Source organism: Phyllostomus discolor, chromosome 5 (assembly GCF_004126475.2).
Source record: "Phyllostomus discolor isolate MPI-MPIP mPhyDis1 chromosome 5, mPhyDis1.pri.v3, whole genome shotgun sequence".
Taxonomy (NCBI): Eukaryota; Metazoa; Chordata; class Mammalia; order Chiroptera; family Phyllostomidae; genus Phyllostomus; species Phyllostomus discolor.
In genome coordinates this window covers 68,832,926-68,840,003 of record NC_040907.2, presented here as the reverse complement: position 1 = coordinate 68,840,003, position 7,078 = coordinate 68,832,926, and the positions used below count along the sequence as shown (strand labels likewise).

Sequence of the window (7,078 nt, the reverse complement as noted above, 5' to 3'; positions counted from 1 at the left end):
TTGATAAGAAGTTGATATCCAAAATATATAAAGAACTCCTACAATTCAGCAGGAAAAAAACATTTTTAAAAATGGGCAGAGGGCCTGAATAGATATTCCTCCAAAGAAAACAAATAGACTGTGAACAGGCACATGAAACCGTGCTCAACATCACTAAACATCAGGGAAATACAAATCAAAACCACAATGAGGTATCTCTTCACACCGGTCAGAATGTCTGTTATCAAAAACACAAGAAATATCAAATGCTGGCAAGGATGAGGAGAAAAGGGAATATTTGTAACTGTTGCTGCTAATGTAAATTGGTGCAGCCACCATGAAAACAGTTGGCAAGTTCCTCAAAAAATTAAAAATAGAACTACCAGGTGACCCAGCAATTCTACTTACGGGATTTATTCAAAAGAAATGAAAACACTAACTTGAAAAGATGCACCTCATTTTTATTGCAACATTATTCACAATAGCCTAGAAGATATGGAAACAACCTGAGTATCCACTGATGGATGAATGGAAAATGTGAAATACACATACACACAATGGGATATTATTCAGCCATATAAAAAAAAGGGAAAGAAAAGAAAATCCTGCCATTTACAACCTGAGTGGACCTTCAGGGCATTACACTAAGTGAAATAAGTCAGACAGAGAAAGACAAGTGACATATGATCTCATTTGTATGTGGTGGGGAGAAACAAGCTCATAGATACAGAGAACAGATTTGTGGCTGCCAGAGCTGGGGAGAAAAGGGTGGGCAACATGGATGAATAGGTTAAAAGATACAAATTTCCAGTTATAAAATAAGCCCTGGGGATGTGACGTGTAGCATGGGGACTACAGTTAACAATACCATGTTATATATCTGAAAGTTGCTAAGAGAGATCTGATGAGCTCCTAAGAGACCTAGGCCTCTTCCCAGGCTGCACCCACCAAGTAGAAGACCATGTTCAGTTTGAGCATGAAGATCATGAAGCCCAATGGTGAGAAGCCAGACCAGTTCAAGTCAAGTCTGACATCTCCCAGTCTCTCCTCTAGATGGAGATAAACTTGGACCTCAAGTCCCAGGCACGAAAGCTGACTATTATAGCAGCCAAGGATATTGAAGCTGGGAGCAGTCAGAAAGTTATTACAATCCTTGTTTTTGTCCTTCAACTGAAATTTTTCCAGAAAATCCAAGTGGGGCTAGTGGAGAAAATTGGAGAAAAAGTTCAGTGGGAAGCACATTGTCTTCATTGCGCCAAGGAAAATCCTGCCCTAAGCCATACAAAAAATTAGCAAAAGCATCCCAGGAGCCACGCGCCCTGACAGCTGTGCACAATGACATCCTGGAGGACTCAATTTTCCCAGGTGAAACTGTGGGCAAGAGAATCCACATGAAATGGGATGACGGCCGGCCAGCCCATTTAACTTGGATAAAGCCCAGCAGAACAATGCGGAACACAAGGTTGAAACTTTTTCAGTGTCTCTAAGAAGCTCATGGGCAAGAATGTTAATTTTGAATTCTCAGTTTCAGTCATAAACAAAATGACTATATAAAATACCATTCACAAAATAAAAAGATTCTGAGAGTAGATCTTAAAAGTTCTCATTATAAGAAAAATATTATAACTGTGTGGTGATGTTGACTAGACTTATTATGGTGATCATTTCAATATTTATATAATAATCATGTTGTATACCTGAAGCTACTATAATATATATATTACATCTTAGTTTTTTTTAAAAAAGAATAAAAAAATTCATCTATCCATAGCAACTTCTGCAAAAATTCCAAGATGTGATTCTAGCAGTGGACTTACACAAGTGACTTACTTTCTCTGTGCCTTAGTTTCTTCATTTGTAAAATGGGCTACTAACTTCATAGGATTGTTGTGACAATGAAATGAGTTAATGAAAGCACGGGGCTATTAATGACCTCTGGACTATATAGCAATCACTAAGCAAATGTTGGATATTATTAATACATTTTCAAATGTAATACGTAAAACAGCAAAAGAGCCCCAGGTTATTGAGTCAGAGGACCTGGGTTCTGAATCCAGGTCTGGGATCACCTCACTGTTTGACCTTAGCAAGTCACTTCACCTCTCCTTGGCTTAATTTCTTCTTGTATAGAGTGAGCTGCCTGGACTACAATTTCCCTCAATCCTTTCCAATTGTATGATTTCAGGTGTAACACATTCTTAATTCTGCATTAAAGGGAAGTTAAAATAAGCATACATTAAGTGGGAATCAAGTCTTTTGTTCCGTAAGCACTTACCAAGGCAGTGTGTGAAAGAGAAATGAAAGGCGCTTTGCCCTAGGGGAATGCACAAGGCAGTAGATAGACTAAGTAGCTCTGGTCTCGAGTTTGCCACAAAAGGATAAAAGCTGGGAGCATATTCTGTGGGTTGGAGAAGGTATACCATAAGTTCTGCTTTCAATTTATTTATAATGTATACTGAACCACTCTCAATGAAATAAGACAAATGTCAATCAGAAAATGAGCCTACATTACTCTGGCCCAGGCATGAATGGGCGTGTAAATATAACGTACAGCTGTAACAGAGACAGCACCCTATTTCTGAGTATGTAGAGTAGGAATCAAAAAGAACTTTTGACATGGTTTTAGACACGGCGAAATAGTCACCCTGCCCTTGGTACCCAACTTCCACAATTACAGCTGTCTTCCTTTAGCTAGACAATTAAACTCCTATTAAAATGCAACAGACCCTAAGAAGGGTAGCAGTCATTCATGTCTGAGTATGAATGTGTTGAGTCAGCTCTTTCTCCTTTAAAAAAAAAAAAAAAAAAGGAAAGAAGAAAGCATGAAGAGGAAACTGCCCCACTAATTAGATGGAAAAGCAAAGACAGGTGAATAACTGTAAAAGTACTCTAATCTTTTCCATCATACTTCATTTAAATAAGTTAACTAAATTATGTAATTACAATGACAAATAAGCAAATTTAGGAGCAAGTGGAGGGACCTCCTGCAATATGACACCTTTCCAGGGGAGGACATGCACATGGAAACACTAGACAGCTGCCACCTGAAAGAGGCACCCAGCCAGCCGTGGGCATCGGGCGGCATGTGGATGGGTCAAGGGCTTCCATTGAACTTCACAGTTTTACCTAGGGATGGATCCAACCTGCTTACCATTACCAAACTCTGCCTCTGCTGGTTCAGAAGTCCAGTACAACACAAACCCCAATAACCGAATGCTATCACATTGTTGAGCCACATACTATGGCAAGCACTGTATGCTGCATGCTAGGCCCAGTCAGGCACTTTATCCACTTGCTGTCTTCTTTAGCCCTCAGCACAACACTGTGATGGCATCATTATTTCATTCCACAGTAGAGGAGGCTGAGGCAGGGACAGGTTAAATGTTTCCCTAAAGACAGAACAGCTATGTAAAGGCAGAGCCTGAATTCAAACCCAGGCCCATTGACTCCAAAGCCCAAGCTCCTTTTTCCTGTTTGTTGAATACTGTATGTGTCACTATGAAATATTACCAACATCTATGCACCATTCATTAATTAAAACCTCTGTGGAGCACTAAATGTCAGGCCCCACACTGTGCATGAAGAGTATGGGCGTGAACACAGCCCTCGTGCTGAGGAAACTTGAATCTAGTAAAGAATAAAGCATAATCAGAGCGTTCAAATGTTAACTCTACTTCTAAGTGGTGTGTGTAGACCTCAGGGAAGTGAGTTAACATGTTTCACTTTCAGTTTTCCTGTATGTAAAATAGGATGAGAGTTCCTACAGCATATGGCTGTGGGGCAGAATCCTGAGATAAATATATTATAGTTAGCATAGAGCCATAGTGCCTGGCAAACACTGAGCACACAAGAAGCATTAGCTAATTATCATCTCCGATGCTGTGAACAAGCAGGACTCGGGGGCGGTAATCACCGGGTTCCACTGTTCCTTTAGAGTGCATGCAGAGGGGGAAGGCCTGGGACTAAGTCTTGGACATTATCACGTTTCTGAAGATTCCTAGGTGATGAAAAGAGTCCTCAAATCACTTTACATCATGAAAACTGTCTTAATTCAGAAATCAGGATGCCCAGTCCCATGTGAGAATTACAACTTCTAACCTGGTTCAGCGTTCAGTGGTTCCTGTGGAGGGTTTTGCTGGAGGCTGACAGTCTCTAGTGAGAAAGGCCTCATCCTCCCTGTCTTCCCCAAGGTGACCCCAGCCCTCAGCACTTCTCTGGCCCCAGCTTGTCGGCAGGCTCCTCACCCTGCCAGGGGCAGCGAAAGTGGGATGGAGAAGAGGTAGAGGGGCAGAGAGGTGTTCTTTATTTCACTAATTCTCTTTGGAGCCAGTTTCCTACATTTGGGGCCTTCTTTGCTTTGGGCGTTTAAAAATCACTCTTTCTGTCTAACAATTTCTTCAAAACCTTCTCCACCTCCCAAAATTTTTAGGAATATTGGACTACCCTTCCTGCTACAAAGGTAATATTTTTCTCTGGCTGGCCATCTCTTCTCTATGGCTGTCCTGGAGGGCAGCCTCCAGGCGCAGTCTTGGGAAGGACTGGAAAGGACTCCAGCCTCGCTGTTTCCCACTCAGCTCACAGGCGCTCTGAGAAAACGCTCCACTTCCCCCAACAAAGTCTAGGGGGCAGCCCCCTTGCCCTGCTGCCAGAGCTGCTGGCCAGCTGGTTTGCCTTTTATAATTTCTAGGCAAGGCTTAGAAAGCAGTCATGTGTCTCCGGAACTGCCAGAGACACAGAGGTACATCCACACAGTCCCTCTGAGGTTCCCCTCCTGACTGCAGGTGAAGGCAGAGCGCCCTCCCGGCTCCTCCTGCTGGGGGTGGAGAGCTCACTGGGCTGCTCTTTCCCAAGACATCCTCCTTATCCAACCTCCCATCGCCACTCTCGTGATCCTTCAGTATCCACAGTGGCGGTGGGTTTCTTCTAAAAGTCAAGAAATTCATGGAAATGCCTATCTTTGGATGGCACCTAACTTTGAAATCTCATACTCATACATCTTGGTGCCTCAAGCAAAACTGCCAATTTAATATTCTGTTACATTATTTTATTATCATTTTCATTGAGATATAAAGCAAGTGCCACAGTTGGGCATGTGCTATACCACAAACATAAACAAAGTGCTACGGTGATATAGAGGGCAGAAACCACATTTTATCCAGGACTGAGAGTGAAAGTCAGACATGGAAGGCTTCCCTGAGGCAGCGACACGGCATTGGAATTGAAACTTCAAGGACCCATTTGCTCATTTAACAAATATGTACTGGGCAGCTATTATGTTCAAGGTCGTATTCTAGGTGCTTGGGATCGATGAGTGAACAAGTAAAGACCCCTGCACTCATGGAGCTGACACCCTGCTAGGAGGGTGGGAGAGCAGGCAACATAATAAACTACATAACTTGATAGAAAGTGACAAATGCTATGAGGGAAAAAGAAAAAGTATGGCAGGAAAAAGAAGTTCACTAAACTGAACTAAAAAGGGAACTAGAGACAGAGAGCAGGATGACAACTAAGGTGTGGGGTGTGGATGTTAGGGGGTGGAGGGATTGAGCAAAAATGAAAAAGGACTCATGGACATGGACAGCAGTGTGGGGATTGCTGGGGGGAGGAGGGTATAAGAGGATTAAATGGTAATTGAAAAAATACAATTGAAGAAAAAGTATTAAAAAAACAAAAAGGGGAGGGAGGGAGGGAGGAAAAAGAGAAGTTCACAAGCCAGAAGAGAAGAAGGACAACCAAAGGCTGGAAACAGTACGAAAAAATGCCTGGAGGCTTAAAGGGAAGGGCACAATGAAGGATGAAATCTCACCTTTAAGTGAAACCTAATCAACAATACAAACAAGCAAGCAAAATATAATGGAGATATTGAAATTTAGAACAATCTGACAGTAAGCAGAGGGGAGATGGGAGGGGATAATGGGGCAAAAGGGTGAAGGGTTTTCAGGAGCAACTATAAAGGACATATGGACGAAACCAGCAGGGGGTGGAATCAAGGGAGGGAGGTGGGGACAGCTGGGGGAGGCAGTAGGGGGTAATGCAGACAACTGTACTTGAACAACAATAAAATAAAAAAAAGTAATGAAAGAAAGAAAAGAAAGAAAGAAAGGAAGAAAGAAAAAAGGAAGGAGGGAAGGAAGGAAGGAAGGAGGGAAGGAGGGAGGGAGGGAGGGAGAGAGGGAGGGAGGGAGGGAGGGAGGGAAGGAAGGAAGGACTAACAGTGTGATGTGACCAAAGAACAGAGTAGTATCAGATATCAGACACCCATACGCGGGCCGCTGCCACAGGCAGCCCGACTCAGACACCCGCACTGAGCACCCAGCTAGACAGCTGATGGCCCCGCTCTCCTCCTGGGACCCGTGAGAGTTTGCCTTTTGTGTGTATCCCCATGGACACATACAGAGCAGTGAGAAAGGAAAGAAGTACAAGTAAAAGAGCTGGGAAAAAAATGTGTTTTTTTAAATGCTTAGTTAAAATTCTGTAAGACATTGAGCTGACCAGTCTTTGGCGCTTATTCAATAACAATCCAAAAAAATAATCAAGCACCCGTTCCACATCAGGCACCGTGCTGGTGCTGTGGGCACAGTAACGCGCAGGTAGACATGGCCGCCACGTACTCACCAAAGCCAGTGTAGCACAGAGAAGCATGTCCCATGCTCTGCACAGGCCCAGCATGACCGGTACACTAATGGGCAGCAGTAGGTCCCACTGCTCAGCGCCCAGTGGTGACATCACCCAGAGGAAGACAGCACGGCCCCTCCCTGGGAACATATGACAAGCCCTTACGCTGCCGCTGCCGTAGGCTTCCCGGGCAGCCCAGACAGTAGACAGAGGTCTAGAGGTAGAAGAACAGCCTGGAAAGGACGGGAGGCACAGCAGCAGTGAGTTAGGTTAAAACCCAAAGAAATACAGGTTGTATTTGTGAATGTGGCTTCGTTACCCACCCTTATGCCAGCTCTCCTGACTTGAGGAAGCCCAGCCAACAGCAGCCAGGACTGAGAGCTATGCTCACCACGACTGTAACTATATGGAATACCAAACGTATCTTAAAAGAGGGGCCTAAATTTTTTTTTTCTTTAAATAAAAAACAGTCTTCAGAATGGAG

At 43.5% G+C, this 7,078-nt stretch overlaps 1 pseudogene; it reads left to right on the top strand.

Moving 5' to 3' along the window:
- Nucleotides 1-589: 589 nt before the first annotated feature.
- LOC114496238 lies at nt 590-1,623 on the top strand (annotated as a pseudogene).
- Nucleotides 1,624-7,078: the final 5,455 nt, after the last annotated feature.